Genomic DNA, 19,806 nt, shown 5'->3' on the forward strand with positions numbered 1-19,806 from the left:
GCATGCAATGCAGATGCTGTACCACTGAGCTGTGGTCTTTCCCTTGCATTAGACACGATACACACACGTTCTGAGTGACGTACAAGCATTTTGGAGCTATGGGGTGTAGATTACAGTGCTGATCAGAGCTGGCCCACCCATGGCACGGGCTGAAGAGCACCACCTCTAGTGTCAGAAGTGCAAGAGGCATTTCCCCTAATAACAGTTTTGTCTAATACACACATTTTTGCTAAGCAATGTTCCTTAATATAATGCACTTTTTGTATGCCATTTTAATCAGTATATGCCTGTTTATGCACACTTCACCCATGCACGTGCATTTTTGTACTCAATACTTGGCTGGAGAACTGCATTGCAAATTTCAGAGAAGTGCAAATTTAAAATGATGTTGTGTTTCGTTTCCTGTGCTGTTTCGGAAAGGCTACCATAATTGGGAAAGTTCACCTTGAGATGCAAAATGGATCTATTTTCTCCTCCATCCTTAATGCAGGATGGTGTCCCTGTCTGTATTCCTTTGCCTTCTTCCAGATAAGCGAATGACTACTATTAACTCCTGTAAGGAAAGGGGGAAATGACCATCTTGAGAACTGTGAGAGGAGGTCCTGGGAGGAGGAATGTGTCTCTGCATCCTCCAGAATTCTTGTCATTTATATGCCCACTCTACACCCACCCACACATCATAATGATAGGCGTTTTAATAATCAAACATCAAGATAGATCTTTTCCCCAGGAATCAGATAATTAAATTAAAGCTTGTTCAAATTGAAATGTTAATCCAGAGAATGGTTATGATTGGGAGGTGGGGGTGGTAAGGAGAGAATCCCCTTTTAATCAAATGGCATTATTAAGAAAGTAAGCATCATGCTCCACACACCAATACTTGGCTAGTCTAAGATTAGTTGGCTTGATTGAAAATGTAAGCCTGTCCTGAAGCCAGTCAGTATATCTTGAGAGTGGAGAAGAGCAAGGGGTGCCAAAGATGTGTAATTGACTTTTCCCACCCACTGCATAATAATGCTGACAGGATCATAAAAGATGCAATAAGATTAAAGAGCACTTGGAACAGTTTGTTTTTGTTTTTCATTAAAAGAACTTGGCACAAAACAGAGGCTTTCCCCCCAGCACTGCGCAAGTGCTGACATTTTCTGCCTGATGAGCAATAAGTGCAAGGGCTGTGTGTTGCGCTTTACCATCACGCTGACAGTTTGTTTTCCTCAGCAGCAATTAGGAATGAATTTGTGGCTGATGCAAAAGAGGGAGAGGGAGAAAAGCCAAGCAGAGTGACCTCCACATCAGACCTCTGCTGTGCGGCTGTGATTAAGTAATTTTTAAAAAAACATCTCCACTTGCCTTCATATACACTGTGTCATACACCCACCCTTTTCTCTTAGAAGAAGCTAATTTGACTCTCTCTCTCTCTATATATATATATATATATATAAACATTTTGATTTTTATTTCAAGAGACTCTTCAAAATTCCTCCTGAATAAGTATTACAAGCAGCTATTCTGATAGTGTACAGAAACACTGATGCTTTCAGAGTTTGAATCAGATATATGTATATATTGTGTACATTCTCAGTGATTATCAGAACTATTACCACTGATTTTTTTTTCTAAAAAATTGTTTAGGGGTACTCATTTTCCTACTCATATTGAAATACTGCCCCTCAATGAGGCCAAACTTAGATTCAGAAAATGTTTAGGGGTATGTGTCCCCCTACGTGACCCCTCAGAAATAAAAGCACTGACTATCACCATCACAAAAGTTTTGCAGTTGCAGGGTCTATGGGATAGGTCATTTTCCATTCAGGTCTAACATATTTTTAAAGCTTGCAAAGTGGTTGGTTTAGTTAACAATTTCCTTTCATTTTTAATAAATATCATTATTTTGCTATAAAAATAATAATATTGAAGAAAAACTGTTATTAAAATCTCCACACTAAGAAACAAAAACTGGCATCAGAGCAATAAAGAGACTATTCATTACTGCTCTTCCACCCACTCATCACGAAGCAACAAACGAGGACTTCCGGGGTGGCGCCATCAGCAATGGTGGACTCCCTCTGAACTGGAGGGACTAGCTCTGCATGAAACGGGTCTTTTCCGCTACGGCGAAGTGGGGACCCTGCTAAAAATCACAGGCGGATGAAGCCTGTGACCATGGGACTCGGCGGGCACCCTTAGCGCCCCCCCAACCCGCAAAGGAACCCACTAACGGGCTCCGAAGTGAAGAGGGGGATGTGGCGCAGTGCTGTGAGTCAACTGCTATTTCCATGGAGCGAAACCGCATAGCCGTTGCCGGAGAGTGCTGCCTTTTTCCTGGGACAATTTGGCTTCTAAAATAAGCACCCGTGAGTACTTAAACTTTGAATGATCGGACTTTAAATAAGGACTTATGAGCAGAAAGGAATTGGACTTAAAAATCTACTTCAATTTGGTACTGAAACGGGAAGGTCTAAACAGGAAGTCAGCCTTCCGTTTCTTTGTAGACAGAATAAAGCAAAGACAACGTAAACTAGAGCTCAGAAAATAGCTTCTAAAGGATTGGCTTTCATCATTTAAAATCGTTGAACCCCCCTTTGACAGCAGGAGAAGAAGGGGGATCTTTTTTTGGGACTGTTTATACTTGCAGAAGTGAGTTTAAAGTAAAGTAACTTTCCACCGTCCTGATCCTGGAGCGGGGTGTCAGGACTGACGTTTGAAGCTCATTGACCAGAGACAAACGTTTTTGACAGATAGTTAAAGGAAGAGAAACATAGTAATTCCACTGTTCCCTTTCGCACTTTAAAGGAACAAATATTGACAAAATATCTCAAAAAGGATACTTTATTGCAAGAACAAATAGAAGTTCTCCCTCTAGAGGGAGACTGTGAAACTGTAACTAATTCCAGGGAGCTTGCAGCTGTCTCAGATTACAATCGTGGGAATGGATTTGTGACCTTGTAGGACAATGTATTCAGAGGCTCTGTTGTGTGCTCTCTGTAAAACAAGTGCCCTACTGGAACAGTTAAGTGAGAAGATGGATTTGATGACTAATGCGGCCAGAATTTTTGAACAGGCAGTGGGAAACTATGTGGAGCCCACCCAGGAATTAGATCAGGAGTGTGTCCTGACAGAGCAGATGAGAGAAGAGGATGTTGCTGAATCTTGGGCGCCAGAGATGGAGGGAGTTGCGTCCTTGCAGGAACATGAGCTTTTGGATTTGACAAATGAACTTGGAAAAAGCCAGATTTGGAAAGATAAAGTTTGGATTGGTTTTGAAATGGGGGGTTGGATAGACCCCCCTATGCAGGGATGTTTGGACTTTCCGAGTCTGGCAATGGGCCATGAGATGTTTGGAGCTGTGGGGGCTCTCAATTTTGGAGGGATTCTGAAACATGTTTTTAAATACCACATGGAGTTGAGTCTGGACTATGGAAAAGGGGCTGGTTTGTTGAAAAGGGTCAAAAACATCACCAAGCTGGAGTTCCCACGAGTGAAAGGAGAATATGAAGAAGAGCTGCGGAAGGGACATGGAAGAGATTTAAGGGCCTCGGATATTAGGTTACCAGGTTAATGCGCTAGATCGATGGGATAAAAAGGACTGACAAAACCCGGGACCAGGAGGAAGGGACACTGGATGAAGATTGGATTGTTTTTATTACCAGGATTGTTTTATAAAATTTGATGAATGTTAGAAAAATGTTGGAACGAAATTACTTGGCTCTAGCAAAAATGTTTAAAGAATTAGGTAAGAATATTATGGTTGTGAGAAGTCGGTAAAAATAAGATTAAAGGTTTAAGTTTTTAAGGTTTTCTATAAGATAAGATGAAAATAGATTAAGGTATTGTAATGACAGAATACTATGAAATATGGAAAGGATTTGCTGTGATAATTATTAACCAGGATACAAAAAAAGGGAGGAGGAGGAGGAGGTCAAAGAAAGAAGGTAATGAGAGTTAAGGATTTGAGAATGATGGATTTATTTTTGTCTGTTTGCGGTGTATTTTTATTTTTTGAATTTGTATTGTTTTATGTAGTTTGTTTTTTTCTTTGTTTTTTCTTTTTTCTTTTTCTGCTTTGTTTTTTCTCTGTAATTCAAAAATTTTCAATAAATATCATAAAAAAACACAAAATGAGATGAACTTGCAAACAGGAAGTATTTAATTAAAGGCAAAGGAGTCCTGAAGAATCTATGAATGTAGTCCTATGCATGTTTACCCAGAAGTAGGCCTCACTGAGTTCAATGAGACTTATTCACAGGAAAATGTGCATAGAAGTTCAATGTAAATAGTGCTTTACTTATGTAAGCTAGGCTGGTGTCGCAACTGCATTTTCTTATAAAAACATTGCAAGGAATCAGTTATGAAAAAACACAGAGAGACAAACCTTGAATGCAATGGGCTGATAAGGACATAGTCTGGATGCTCCATAAAAGTGAATAGACAAGGATGGTAATTCCAGAGAATTAGTATGGAAACATCCCATGCCAGTGAGAATAATAAAATGCATTGGCTCTGGAAATGTGAACTTGAAATCTGGGTGGGAGACAGTGTCCTTCAGAGATCTCAAGCTGTGGCTATTTTGCTGCACATGCCAGCATTGTGTTACAATGATAGAGTGGGGTTTTTCCTCTGGTGGCTTTTCTAAGTCATTGAGAATGCTGCTGGTGCCTGCTTCTGCTTTCCTTGTGCCTGCCTTTGTCCTTCCTCATGTCCAAATGAAATGATGCTGGTTGGAACTCAGTGAAAGTGGCTTTCTTATTTAGAGGTTATTTATGATAGTAGCCATGTCAGTGCTGATGACTTCAGATTGCTGGAGGCTGCTCTGCAATGTCGTTTGTCATGTCATTGTCTCTCTCTTGTCTGTCAGACACAGAACCCCCAATAGTAACTAGCATTCTAATTGGAAAAAATAGGAGCTTGGAACTGAAGGAGAGCACTCTGTCTCCTTCAGTCAACACCATGGCCCTTGGATGAATCTGAAATCAATCAGCGTTAGTCTTGCATCTGGCCTGGCGGGATGCCTGCTGCAATTCTAGCCATGGCAGCAATGCCCATTGCTAGAGCTGCACGGACATCTGTGCTGAGTTTTTTAAAAAGGTATAATATGTTCTTTTCAGATATTTTCTGTACTGCAAATGCATTGAGGCACACAGTGGGATTGCCTGAAATGAAATGAAACCAATGTTTAAATCATTGGGGGGGACAACATTGGACCCAGAGGCCAAATGCAATCCTGCAGTCCTCCTACCTTGCAAATCTGAGCATCCAAAGCTACTTACAAGACATTCCTACCAACGTTAACCTATGGGAGAGAGATACACATAGTCTGGTGCACATCAGTCTTTAGGAAGGGAAATTCTATCCTCCCCTAACCATCGTCTTGTTCAGGCATCTGTTACCAACGCCACACTTAAAGGGCATTAGGGATAAATCAAGATTATTACCGCACTAGAGAATATCAGCACTTTCTTTCATAGTCTGATTTAAGCATTATAGGTCAGATTCAGCTAAGTTGTTTCTCTAGCAGAAGCCAGTGTAATGAGACTTCCTCCTCTGCTCCCCCTACACACACCCCGGCATGCCCTTCCCAAATCTTGGGAGGGTCAATAGCTCACCCAGAACCATGCATGAGGGGAGGAGAAGGGAGATTGTTCCATCTGGCAAGCACACCATTATGCGTCTCCCATATAGAGGTCAGTAAAGCTCTTCCCAATGATGCCAGCCCACAAGGTGGCCTTTATTAGGATTAAAAGATCTTTACCTACTCAAATCTCCCCAACTTGTCAATGAATCTTAAATACCACACCTGCTGTTACCATGGGGAAGGGCCTTATGTCAGAGTCAGCATGGTGGCGGTCATGTCTAAACTGGCCGTGAGCCAACTGAACTATTCCAACCATGGCAAGATAAAGAGGAAGTATTGGATCCCTTTCAAGTGGTTGGTCCTGTGTGTTATTGTACTTAGCCCAAGCGGATTTTATTGGTAGCCGTCATATCATAAGATGACCCAGGACCAGCTTAAGTAGAAGCCCCCCCCCCCACAACAAAGGCAGGTCTCAAAAGTTAAGTCTCCCATGCCTGTGGCATTGCAGAAGCAGGGTTAGATGAATCAATCCCTTCCTATCCTTGGCCAGGCTTCTTGCTCCTGGTAAGTTCTTCCCCCAGATTCGTACTGCAAGGTGAGAAGTTGAGTAAATAAGTATAAAAATTTCCAGTGATTGACCAAACTGGTCTCCTGAATTGTGTCTCTTTGCAGACTAGACTCACTTCAGATACATTCTGTTCTTATATTTCTAATAAATTACTTGTTTTCAAAACTAGTACATGGAGACGTTAACTGGCAATGAATTCTGAAAAAGCTTTTATTACCTGACTGATGTTCTGAAGTAACAGGGTGGGGTCAGAAAGGGAATTAATAATATAATCAACTTGGCAGGTAAAGTAAATAGCAAAATTGAACCTCCTCTGCACATTGTGAGTTTAGCAAACACATGTGATGGTCAACATAGAGGAGCACAAACATTGCACTGTGTGTTCTGCAGAACAGACTTGACAGTGGGGCAGCACAGCATATTTTGAGCTGCATTGACACAAGCAGCTCAAATTGACTCTTGAGAACTCACAGACATGTATTTTTCTCTCTAGTCTAGTTACATCTGTGACGTAAATTTTTTTCAGCCTAGAGATGGTCTCCACTTAAACACTGTTCAAGTTTGGCAGCATACAAAGAAAAATGGTATTTTTCTTTTGAATTGCAGGACAGATCAATAGAATTTAAGAATAAATATGTATATACAGTGGTTTAGAGAATATGGATACAGATACAGATAATTTTCATGGTCCTTTAAAGTTCCAGTCCTGTGTACACTTACTTGTGAGTAAGCTCCAGAACTTACTGGCAGTTCTTTGTAGATATATTCATTTATTTTATTTCTTTCAACTATTTATATACCATAGTTACCAAAATTTATAAGTGGTGGAGATAACTGTCCTCTATAACTATAATTTTTTTTGGGGGGGGGGTAGCCATGGTAATTTGTTGCAGCAAAAACAACAGCCTGAAATATATTGTGACATAAGCTTTTCTTTATCAGATGTCTGAAATGATGTTCTTAAATGTGTGTAAAAATGATTACAGGGTAGCATCGCTCATGATGAGCTAATAAACACATGTAATAGACAAAGACCATTATTTTCATTCAGGTCACAGGTAGTGATGGAACTGAACTTCTTCATAAGTGTAAATTCAGCAATTTCACACTACGGTTTGTCTCTGAAGTACCTTTGTTCAATGTATATTCTACACTTAACTTTGTTCTCTCAGTCACAAATGCTAGTAGATGGACATAAACAGAGATGTAAGGACACAGTATTGGGGGACAAGATGAAATGAGAAATACAAACTGAAATGGGAGAGACACACACAGAAAGAGACTGAGACAGAGGACAAGAGTGGTGAGTCATGAGACCCACAACAGTGATAAACTAGATTATTCTGGCAAGTCAAAACAGTGGTCATATCCGAACCATACATTTAAAGCACTAGTCTACTACAATAACAGTCGGGGCTTCCCCCAAAGGATCATGGGAACTGTAGTTTGTTAAGGGTGTTGGGAATTGTTAGGAGACCCCTATTCCCCTACAGTTCCCCACAGTTTGCTTTGATTCTGGTCACCTTTACTGTTAAAGTTCCTCAAAAGTATTTGCTGTATGAAGCAGGCAGGACAAATACCTGAGTGCCAAGTTGCCATTTTGGTAGGGGGGTTTGCCCCGCCATCCTACCATGTGCTGCGTTGCTATTCAACAGCTGACAGCTCTGTTTTGTTAGGCAGCCCCAGCCCACACTGTGAACATATGAGAACTTAATTATTGCTGCTTATTCTAGCAAAGTGCTTTGAGAGTCCTCTTCATTAGTAGGGGCACTGGAGACACTTTATTGACCATATTTGTTCCATTACATCTCCCTCTTTTATTTACTTGCACTGTACGAAGTTGTTTAAAGGTCAGCCATTGGAATCATCCACTGTCACAGGCAGCCTATTCATTGATTTCCCAGAATCCTTAGTGTGCCGCATACCCGCTGAGTAATTCTCATTACCATAGTGATGTGCTTAGTGGTCATTACCAGCTAGCACTCATTCCACAGAACAGATGCATTCCGTGGGGTGATTTCTAAAATATTTTCCTCTCTATTGCAGCCAGTCACCTTCTGCTTTATTGATTATCTATGAACATAAGAACAAACAGCTTGATGAATCAGATCAGTGGCCTATCTAGCTGAGCAGCACAGGTGTTACCATTGTTCGTATTTCTGTTAGAAACAATTACATTAAATGTATAATACCAGTGGCAAATAAATGGGAAAATGTAGAAGCAGATCTTGAGTATGGAATACAACATTTGCACATTTAGTTCAGTTTAGAGAAGATAGAGAAAGGGTTACTAGTATGAGTGGTTTTTCTTCATAAGAAGAGCCTTCTGGATCAGGCCAATGGCCCGTCTAGTCCAGGATCCTGTTCTCATAGTGGCCAACCAGATGCTTGTGGAAAACTCATACGCAGGACCCAAGAGCCCTCTAGCCTCCTGTAGCTTCTAGCAACTGGTATTCAGAAGCATTACTGCTTCTCTCAGTACGTTTCCGAGCCCAATTCAAAGTGTTGGTGCTGACCTTGAAAGCCCTAAATGGCCTTGGCCCAGTATACCTGAAGGAGCATCTCCACCCCCATCGTTCAGCCCGGACGCTGAGGTCCAGCGCCGAGGGCCTTCTGGCGGTTCCCTCATTGCGAGAAGCGAAGCTACAGGGAACCAGGCAGAGGGCCTTCTCGGTAGTGGCGCCCACCCTGTGGAACGCCCTTCCAGCAGATGTCAAAGCGATAAACAACTACCTGACATTCAGAAGACATCTTAAGGCAGCCCTGTTCAGGGAAGTTTTTAACGTGTGATATTTTACTGTATTTTTAATATTCTGTTGGGAGCTGCCCAGAGTGGCTGGGGAAGCCCAGCCAGATGAGCAGGGTATAAATATATTATTATTATTATTATTATTATTATTATTATTATTATTATTAGTTTGTTTGTTTCTGACCCTGGAGACAGAGCATAGACATCGTGGCCATTACTATATTTGCCTCATTCAGGAAGCTTACGTGACTATATTATCTTGTTCATTTCCTCAGCTAATGATTGAACTTGAACAAAAACTAATGCTTTATACTATGTAACTTAATGATAACATAGTAGAATAATGGGATATTAGTTGCTCATAATCACAAGTGGGAAAGGTTTACTGTACTCAGGTCCAGATTTTTGACTTCCCATAGGCATCTGGTCAGTCACTGTGAGAACAGGGTGCTGGATGAGATGGGCTTTTGGCCAGATCCAGCAGAGCTCCTCTAAAGTTCTTAAAAGTCACTGAATCCTTATTTGGATATTCCTATCCACACTATTTTCATTGGAGGAAGAGGCAGAATGATGCCAGCTGCTTGCACCACCACCAGTCTCACAATTTATGCAGACATTTCCTCAGTCTTCAAGCTGCAGAAGTAAAACCCAACTTCTCGAAAATCAGTAATTTTTAATATGTGCAATCTAGTTCCTAAGACGCAAAGCATTTAAACAAAATGACTTCCTCCTCAGTTTGCCCTTCAAGCGTGAAGTAATTATATATCTCTTCCAATTACCTATATAAACCTCCTTTAGAGACAGTGGATTTTGTAGAGTGAAATATCTTATTATTGCTGTGCTTAGGCAATTTCATATTAGCAAAGCGTTTGAAATGCAATTCACATTTGTTCTTTTCTTCTTAGCCCAGAGCTCATATAGAGGAGCAACACTATCAAGATGCCCAAGTTAGGACCACGGATGTGAGGCTGCAGATATAATTCCTTCAAACAGAGCAAACTCAGATGCTGGTTCCTGGCAGAAATGGAACAAGAGACAGGTATCAGTCTCCTCAGGAGAACCTTGAGATTTGCAGAAGTATAATACCAATAATAAAATCCTTAGTGGGTAATTCTTCCTTTAAACAAAAATAGCCCAGTGAGGACTGAGCATGCTCAGCAGCCACATAATGTTGACTGTCAGGAAAGGAAAATGGAGGGGGGCATTTCTGCCTGGCTAGATGGGAGAAACCCTCGAGATGAAGTCTCCTGGTAGGGGTGGGGAACCCTCTTTTAGCCCCTCAACCACATTCCCTTGTGAACAATCTTCCGGGGGCAGCATACCAGTGGTGGGTGTGGTCAAAGTGGGTGTGGCCAGACGTGTACCACTGTTCATCCAAGCAAGCAAACAAACAGAATTGTGACAGTTCAAGGAAAAATTCCAGCCAAGTAAAATCATTAGAGGAAGGTGCAGAGCAGCCCAGGTGGCTTTGACCTGGGCAGATTCCCAAGGGCCACATGAAGAGAACTGGGGGCCGCATTCAGTCCCTGGGCCTCAGGTTCCTCACCCCACTGCAACATTGTGTAGTCAGGCCCACTTCTCAGTTCTGCTCCTAGTCTTATGAGTTGTAAATGTTTGAATTTTAGACAAGGGATTTCTGCATCACGTGCCTGCAGTAGCTTAGCATTCATAAAAATTTAGACAGAATGCCAAAAATATATGTCTCCTCGTCTTGGAGAGTTAATTGTGCTGAAGCACACGGAGGAGAAAAAGGAGAAGGAAAGAAGCTATGTGATAAAAACTATTTTTTTTGTTTGAAATGGCTCCTCTCGTATGCTATTGAATATGCTATTATTCAGCTGAGTGGTCTCTTTCACTCTGATTTTATGACGCAAATTCATGGCTCAGCCAGATCTATTTATTCTTAGGTTATGTCAGCTACAAAAAAGCATCTCCAGCTGTGTTTTCCTTTCTGTCGTAAGTATAGCTGCCTCCATCCAATGCTTAATTATACTTGCTAAAACCTTCCGTTGACCCAAACAGTTACATCGCTTGAGTCATGCACAAAAAGTGTCTTCATATTCAGAAAGTCATTGGAATGGAGGGCACTCTTCTGCAAACTGTGATGGTAAGCCTTGGAACTTGGCTGTGTAAGAGATGTTTTGTAGTGCCTTTTTCTGTGCTGATGCTCACACAGATCTTGTGCCATCAAACCTGACCAACCTTAAGGACTGCTTTGCAACAGTTAAGAGCTGCTACTAATCCAGTGCCCTGAGACAGGAAAGGGCTATAATAATTATAAGGCATAAAATGACTACTAGCAATGGCAAGGCTTTCCTAAACTGCAAAAGGCCTCTGGAAGAGAGTTTTCTAACAAGGACACCTGAATGTCAGCAAGGTGAATTTCCATAGGAAGGGAGTTCCATAATTTTATTTTTCATTTTCATTTATTGTTGAGGACCACCAGTAAGAGTTGCATTTATTGCCTTGCCCACTTTTGCTTCTGGCTCTGCTAGGGACGGAGGAGAAATTTGATTCAGTACACATTTAAAGCTGAATCTATCAGCTTTGCACTTTCCAAAACAACATGCAAACAAAAACTCAGCTCTCTTTGAAATTTACACTTCTCTGAATTTTGCAGTGCAGTTATCCAACCAAAGTGTTTATCCCCCCCCAATGAAGATATTGCTGAAAACTAACATACAAAAATACATTATATTAGGGGCATATAAAGTTAAAATGGCATATAAAATATGTTGGGAAAACTTGCACTAAAATGTTGATGAGGTTTACATGAAATGTTTTGTTCTACTTAATCTGCCAATTGCTAAATAATGTGGAGAACTCAATTTAAGACTGAGGAAATAAGAAATTGAGAAAACCACAATGGACAAATCTTTCCATTCTACCCACCATTGACAAGTGGCCTCCATAATGTAACACATGGATAGGCAAACTAAGGCCCAGGGGCCGGATCCGGCCCCATCACCTTCTAAATCTGGCCTGCGGATGGTCCGGGAATCAGCGTGTTTTTACATGAGTAGAATGTGTCCTTTATTTAAAATGCATCTCTGGGTTATTTGTGGGGCCTGCCTGGTGTTTTTACATGAGCAGAATGTGTGCTTTTATTTAAAATGCATCTCTGGGTTGTTTGTGGGGAATAGGAATTCGTTCATTCCCCCCCCCCAAAAAAAAATAGTCCGGCCCCCTCTTGAAAAGGTTTGCTGACGACCTGATGTAACACAAGGAGAAATGCATCCTTGAGCTAAAAAAAAGGTTCCCCATTCCTATTTTGAATTCTAGGCTAGTTGCAATATGCAAACACTTTTCAAAGACAGCTCTACACAGAGCTTTTTATTGTAATCTAAGCTGGACCTCACTGAGGTATGAACAACTGCAGCCGTATCCTTTTTTTGTCTAGGAAAGGGTACAGTGTCTCAGGTCCGAATAACTAGTAGACATTCCTGGCCTGTTCTGCAGCCCTGGAAGTCATAATTAAACTACTGTGACTAGATTTCCAGAGACATTATCATTTTTCACTTAAGCAACTGAGATCCTAGTTGGATTTTGCCCCCTCAGTGCAACTAATATATGGAGTTTCCATAATCTGCCTGGTTGAAAAGTGGCAACTCTGGAAGGGACTTACCAATGGAACTGTTTGGAGCATCTGCTCCTCCTCCTCGAGAGCAGTTCAAACATACTTCTACTCTGTATTTTGTTATGCAGCAGGGATGGGGAACGTGTGGCCTTTCAGATGCCCTTGAACTACAACTCCCATCATCCCTGAGTATTGGCCATGCTTCTGCGGCGTGAGCTTTAATTTCAGTTTCCCTAGAATCAGTGCATCCATTGCTATAGTTTCTTTTGAAAACAGTCCCTTTAATTGATGGTTCTGATTAATATTTTCTAAAATGCAAATTACCATCTTTTCAAATGAGACTATTCCCTTTCTGAAATGGAAAGTGTGAAATGTATGAAACAGCTTGTATAATGTGAAATTAAAATCCTGTTAATTTAAAATGTGTGAGGTTTGTTGATCTCTTGGGCTATTAGAAAGGAGGGGGGGAACCTTTGAAAATAAAATAGCTATCTGTGGTGGGTTTGTGCTTGACAGGTTTCACAGAGTTGTCTCCTTGTTTTGTTAGCTATTTAAATAGTCATTTGTCTACACAGCCTGACAACTTGCCCATTCCGTAGTGAATTTCTTGAGACAAAAAGACAGCTTTTCTCCATGCTAGCAGGGAGTAAACTGAGCATGCTGTGAATTTGATTTCTAACTTGACTGGTTATGTTTAAGTGCCAGCTATGATAGCTGGAGTTTGCCCCAGGGTTCTTTCTCCATTTCCCCTTTTTTCTAATGGAAAACTACTGTTTAGATTATGTATTTTGAACATCACAGAAGTCTCCATAATGTTCCTGTTTTACTTATTAATTTTCAAAATATGACAATTTTAAAAAGCGGAAGTTTTTAGGTTAGCAGGAGTCCCTGGATGACCTCACTCACAGTGGTTTCAAAAGAATGGGGAAGAAAACACCAGCCTGCCAACCACCGTGGGGCAAGAAGGATTCCCCTAGTGCCACCTTCTTGAATTGTACATTCAGATAGGAATCACTGAAGGACATTGTACCCAATCTCAATTCCTACCTTATTCAGGCAAACCAGAAGAATACCAAGGTCAACAGTATCAAAGCTGCAAAGAAGTCCAGAGGAATAGCAGCGTTGCACTTGCCCCCATTCTCCTTCCAGTATAGGTTATCCATTCAGATGACCAAATCTGTTTCTGTACCAAAAGCCGGTTTGAAATGGATCCAGAAAACCAGTGTCACTCAGGAGGTGGGGTATGGTATTTTTCAATATTTTCCCACATAACCACTTCAAGTTAAGAGCTTATCAATTTTTTATTTCATAAGTTCAGGCTGTTCTGTTCTTGCATCAAGCTTTTATATAGGAGAGCATTTAAAATTTGGTCCTATCCATTTAGTCTTTGAAGTAGTACAAGCCATTCTATCACCTCAGATCTTTTCTCACCTGCTGCTTATTCTCAAAATCAAATTAATATTATTTTATTTGTATTCCTCCCTTTTTTACATAGTAACACAGTGAGGCTTACAAAATATGGTAAAAGCAAAACAAAATGCAGCATAGAACAAAAACCTTCAGCAAGGGGTTTCAGAAGGGTCTTAAAATGCTGCATTGGTTATATGCCTGTAAAGGTAAAGGTAAAGGTACCCCTGCCCGAACGGGCCAGTCTTGACAGACTCTGGGGTTTGTGCGCCCATCTCACATCTATAGGCCAGGGGCCAGCGCTGTCCGGAGACACTTCCGGGTCACGTGGCCAGCGTGACAACGCTGCTCTGGCGAGCCAGAGCCGCACACGGAACGCCGTTTACCTTCCCGCTGGTAAGCGGTACCTATTTATCTACTTGCACCCGGGGGTGCTTTCGAACTGCTAGGTGGGCAGGCGCTGGGACCGAGCAGCGGGAGCGCACCCCGCCGCGGGGATTCGAACCGCCGACCTTTCGATCGGCAAGCCCTAGGCACTGAGGCTTTTACCCACAGCGCCACCCGCGTCCCTTATATGCCTGTAGTTTAGCCTTATATGCCATTGCCACCTATACTAATTCTTCGGGTTTTTGAAATTGTTTTTACTAAAGAGAATATGGTTTTCCTTTTTCCTTTTTTCATTCTTCACTTGGGGGGGACTCCTTTTGTGTTTCAGATATATTTTTAAGATACATTTTGTCTTCAGCACCTGTCCTCTGTCTGCATCTGGGCTTGTTTTTCCTCCTTTCATACTTTTGATCTGCACTATCTTCTTTGATGCTTCTTCCCCACCCACCCCAATTGTCTAATTTTCTTGGTTGGAGCTGGGGGAGGGGAGGCTGTTGTTTGCTTTTCCTTTCATCCACGTCAGATTCTATGTTTCTTTCAATGTTTCTTTCTATGTTTCTTTCAAAAGGCACAAGAATTAATTGCATCCAGAAACAGAGATTTGTTCTTTTGGGCTCACACACACCATGCTGCCCTACACATAAAATGAAGAAAGATAACCATGCTGGAGATGGATAAGATTGGAGCCGTAAATGTACAGAAGCCATCATTGTAAATCCAAATGCTTCAGAAAGAAAGGTGGTGCTCAATTAAATTTCATGCTAAGACTCCACTTGTAATAATCTGGCATTATGCAGAGTTATGGGTAGCTTTTTCAACAAGTATGCCAAGGTAAAAATTAAGGGTTATGTATTAAACCTCCATGAAATTACTCTTCTTAAAGATAGCCTTTTGTGTGGTAATATGATTTGTCACTTACACATCCTGGGAGTCTTATTGTCATGTGGACTTGCAAAGGAATTCTACTGTAAAAAAATGCTTTCCCCCCCCTCAAACGATGAAATCAAAATGTGCACTTGCAAAATAATTTCCATAATTTAAACACATTGCATGATGGATCAACACAGAGGATGGATTGATTTTATTTAAATCACAAAGGAAGCAAATGCCAGTTGTAATTGTTGATTTAAACCAAGTCTCCTGTTTCTAAATTCACATGTTTTCTTAGAAGACATGGATTACAAGTTGCTATGGCATATTTGTTTGCAGCTTAGAGCCAAACTGTACCTGATGCTTGTCTTCTCCAGGCTTTCCCCTGCCTTCTCTCTTTTTCTATTAAAAAAATGTAACCATGAGACCACAGTCTAAAGTGGAAGACCTGTGTGTATGCACACACGTGCCTGTGTGGAACCACAAAGAGAATGAGCTTTCTTAAACCTTCCCCCACCCCTAGTACTTTTCTTCTGTTAAAATACCCCTAAATCTGCTCTTCTTATTACAGGGGGAAAGACCTGTAGGGGGAAAGGCAGCTGGGGATGCAATTTTTAGCAGAAAGAAAGGGAAGGAACCTAAGAAGAGCATGCTCATCTAGTTGAGCATCCTTTTCACACAGTGGCCAACCAAATGCCAAAGGGAAGCCAGCAAGCAGCACCGGAGCACAAGAGCACTCTGCCCTCCGGTATTTTCCAGCAACTGGTATGCAGGATACTCCCCCCAAAGGATAGCCATCATTATAGTTGATAACCCTTACTTCCATTAATTTGTCAAATCATCTTTTAAAGCCATCCAAGTTGATGGCCATCCCTGCCTCTTGTGTCAGAGTTCAATTCTGCACAACATCAAAGAAGTACTTCCTTTCGTCTGTCCTGAATTCTCCAACATTCAGAATGCCGTTCCGATGCCAGTCTTCACCTCAGCTGTTTTCACAGATTAAGTTGGTATAAACAGAAAATGTCAGAAGCTCCACAAGGCTAAGCATCACATGTAGGTTGACCCCAAACAGAGGGTTTTAAAAACAAGCACATTCCAAAAGTTGAGGTCATGTAGCCAACGTGCATTCCAAAATTACATCTAAGTAGATATAAAATACATTTTTTGCTCTTTCCATATGCATATTAAGGATATTAAGCAGGGCTGTTTACTTGAAGGCTAAAACTGCCCTGCTCTCTGCACTTGGAAACTGAACAAAAGTGGAACTTATTTCTGAGTAAGCATATGCAGGACTGAACTTTAAGTGTCCATAACTTTTCAGAAGCGATGATCATTACTTACTAAGCAAAATAGGGTTTCTCCATGTAATGGAAAACAAATGCTGGTGGTTTATAGTCATGATCTGAGAACTCAAGGAAATGTAGAGCTTAGGTGACTCAAGGTCATAAGAGTTCAAGGCCACCTACCTTGGGCCATCTGGAGGTGGATTGACTTTAAATTCTATCAGCTACAGCCCCTGTGGCCAATGCTCAGAGATTATGGGAGCTGTAGTCCCATTGGAGAGCTAGAGGTTTCCCATCACTGCCACAGATGATCCTGCCAAGATGCAGGCTGCTATGTCACGGCTTCAAACACAAGTGATGATTTGCTCATTCCTTGGTTCAACAGCCATCCCCATAAGTAAGAAATATAATACATGACTTATTGTGACATTTATAGCACAGCTAGTACTTAACCTCAGAAATGAGATACGGTATTTCTGCACATCATTCTTTTTAAAATAGAATGTGTCTGTGATACAAAGTCACTCTCTTGCTTCAGGAAATGGTCTTTATTTTTGCACTTGCAGGCAGTTTCTGGTGCCAGATGGAGTGGATAATTAACATGCACCTGAGATATCCTTATCGGTGCCAGTCTTTACCTGCAAGGCTAATACTTTTGAAGTCAATGACAAAAGCACCAGCCATAAGTGAGCTAACAGCCATTATGTCAATGGGTCTCTCATGCATGTACATTTATATTAAGGTCTAAATGTGCGCTAGGGCGAGCTGGCAATCCAAGACAGCAGGTTGACTTGACGTGCAGAGGGTAGGAGCCCAAAATAACAGAGTATTGTGATTGAAGTAATAAGCAGAAGAGCAGGCCGCCAGCTGTCTAGCTGAGTCATTTCATTCCCATGCTTACCCTCAATAGGAAGGCCTTTTCTCAATGTTCATTGGAAGGATGATTACTCTGAAATTGGAAAAATGGGGGAGGGGGAATAAAAAAGGATCCCCCCCATGCAATCCTGCAAAGATTATTAGTTATGTTGAACTATTGCCACCTTCATAGCCTAAAATTCTGTATAATTCAATGTGCAAGAGGTTATGAGAGAACAATCAGGAAAAGTAATTCAAGAAGAATTACCAGACATGAGTATTAAAAAATCAGGGATTGGGAGGCAAGTGGCAGCAGATTAATAAGGGTAAGCAAGAGTATGGTGTGCTTAGGTGGGCTTCTCTGTTGTTGTTGTTGTTGTTGTTGTTGTTGTTGTTGTTGTTGTTGTTGAACATATATTTTTACTTGATAGGGTCATAGGTCACATCCACACCATACATTTAAAGTGCATCCCCCAAAGAATCCTGGGAACTTTAGTTTGTTAAGGGTGCTGAGCTCTAGGGAACCCCTTAGGAACTGCTGGTCCATAAATGCCTTATGAGGGTGCTTCCTCCCCAAAACTCCATTTGTTCTCCATGGAGCAGCAGCTGTAACTGGGGGAAAAGATGGATACGCAAAGTTATTCCAGCATCTGGGGAAATGATAGGAATCATCTGAGAAACTGATTTACTGTGTCAGTTTCATGAGTAGAGAGGAGTCCTTCTCTCAGTTGTGAGTTTCAGTGGAGATAGGGAAAGGGATACTGCAGATGAAAAGGCTTCCCCTCCATACTTTCATACAATTGAGATTAAAATGTGGAGGTTAATCATAACATTTAAATGTCTAGAACCAAGTCCAAAAATAGTGGGTGGAGCACTAAAAGTGTGCTTCCAGAGCAATGCACCTGCTCACAAGTGAAACAAATACAGAGGAAGGTTGAAAGATGATTCTAAATCTACCTTCATTTATTGATTTTAAAATCAAATAGTGGTTTGTTTGTTTTTTTTAAAAAAGGTTAAAAATTATTTAAACCTGATCTCCTGACTTTGCACATGCATAGCAATGGCTTGGTGTGTGAAAAAATGCTCTAATGTCCATTCTCCTCTTCCATAGTGGCCACAAATAGAAGATCAGCATTTTTCAAGTCTGAACTCAGACAAAACCCCCCACTCCATAATGACACAAACTGGAAGAACCTCTGGAGAAACAACCCAGTTGCAGAATGTGTTGATGCTTGGATGCAGCAGTCACACCACTTCATATCGATGGGGAAATAAACAATGAACTAAGTGCAAACACCTCTTGTCATGCCGGAAACCAATTGGGATTTCACAGAACCTTATCAATATAGTTTAAGTTAATTCCTTTCTGAAGTCACATTGCTAAAAGGCACAGATCAAGGTATATGTCTAATCTATTTAATTAATGTGCTGTGACTTTCCTGTGTAAAGATGCATTTTCATTTTGGAAACTCATTAGTCATTCCATTACTAATTTCTTTGCAGTGACAAGGACTAAATAACAAGAGAGTCTTGAAGCACCTTAATGACTAAGGGTGGTATCCAACAGTGATGGTTTCCTGGAGGAAAGAATCTATCAGAGGAATGGGAAGGTAGGGATATTTTGGAGATCTAGCATCCCTATGCAGTGCCCTGTGCTTCCCTTAAATCGGCTAGGGGGGGTTGGGGAGAACTACTGGAAGATTTTGGGGGCACATGGAGTGCATATACTTCTGGTATAAATTCTGATTCTTCCAACTCAAATGAGAATAAATACATAATGGTGGTATGGGAGGAATCTCTTAATTCTCTTATTTACCTCCAACAGTCAGTTAGAGACAGCTAGTGTTGGCAGGCAGTAAAAAGCTATTTTGTGGGCAACTCACTCCAGAAAAAGGAAGATACCTATTATAAAAGGATTGTCTTTATTCCATGTAGAATATTATGCTTTCTATTTCTCAATATGGTTGTTACATGGGACGTGTCTGGATTTTTTAAAAAACAAAATTTCTCCATTTTTCTCTCTCCAAATATTTTACTTAGACATCTTGGACATGTTCAATAAAACCCTCTAGACCATCTTTCTAAAGCCACATTCACAATGTATGTTCAAAGCACTGTGGAAACCGCTTTAAAGAACCATGGCTCCCCCACAAAGAACAATGGGAGCTCTCGTTTGTTAAGAGGGCTGAGAGTTGTTAGGCGACCCCCTAGTCCTCTCATGGAGGTGCAATTCCAAAAGTTGCTTATGAAGAGGGATTGGAAATTGGAGCTCTATGAATAGAATGAGGTTGCCTAGTGACTCTCAGCACCCTTGGCAATTTCTTTGTGGGGAGCCATGACTGTTCAGTGTGATAGTGCTTCAAATGTAGGATGTGAAAGTGCCCAAGTATGCTCTATTAATTTTGTCGTCACAATGAAAAGCCTCACAGTACAGAGCCAAACAGGACATGGCATGGGAAAAACTGTGAAACTGTTTTAAAGCAGCTGCACGGGAGGCCTCATACAGTGTGGTGGTCCTGGAGGGAGCGGCTAATATTT

The 19,806-nt window shown here is 41.2% G+C and overlaps 2 long non-coding RNA genes across 5 annotated transcripts in view; both read left to right on the forward strand.

The window, feature by feature from the left end:
* Window positions 1-17,071, forward strand: part of LOC309526073 — a 57,751-nt gene extending 40,680 nt beyond the window's left edge. For all 4 annotated transcript variants that reach the window (XR_014216631.1, XR_014216632.1, XR_014216633.1 and 1 more), the window contains one exon: window positions 16,980-17,071. This is a non-coding gene — a long non-coding RNA (uncharacterized lncRNA). The remainder of the gene's footprint in view (window positions 1-16,979) is intronic.
* Window positions 17,072-18,542: 1,471 nt separating this feature from the next.
* LOC309526078 overlaps window positions 18,543-19,806 on the forward strand; it is a 47,880-nt gene continuing 46,616 nt past the window's right edge. The window contains exons 1-2 of the long non-coding RNA XR_014216638.1: window positions 18,543-18,667; window positions 18,772-18,878. This is a non-coding gene — a long non-coding RNA (uncharacterized lncRNA). The remainder of the gene's footprint in view (window positions 18,668-18,771; window positions 18,879-19,806) is intronic.

This window comes from Podarcis vaucheri (genome assembly GCF_965113315.1).
Source record: "Podarcis vaucheri genome assembly, chromosome: 2".
Taxonomy (NCBI): Eukaryota; Metazoa; Chordata; class Lepidosauria; order Squamata; family Lacertidae; genus Podarcis; species Podarcis vaucheri.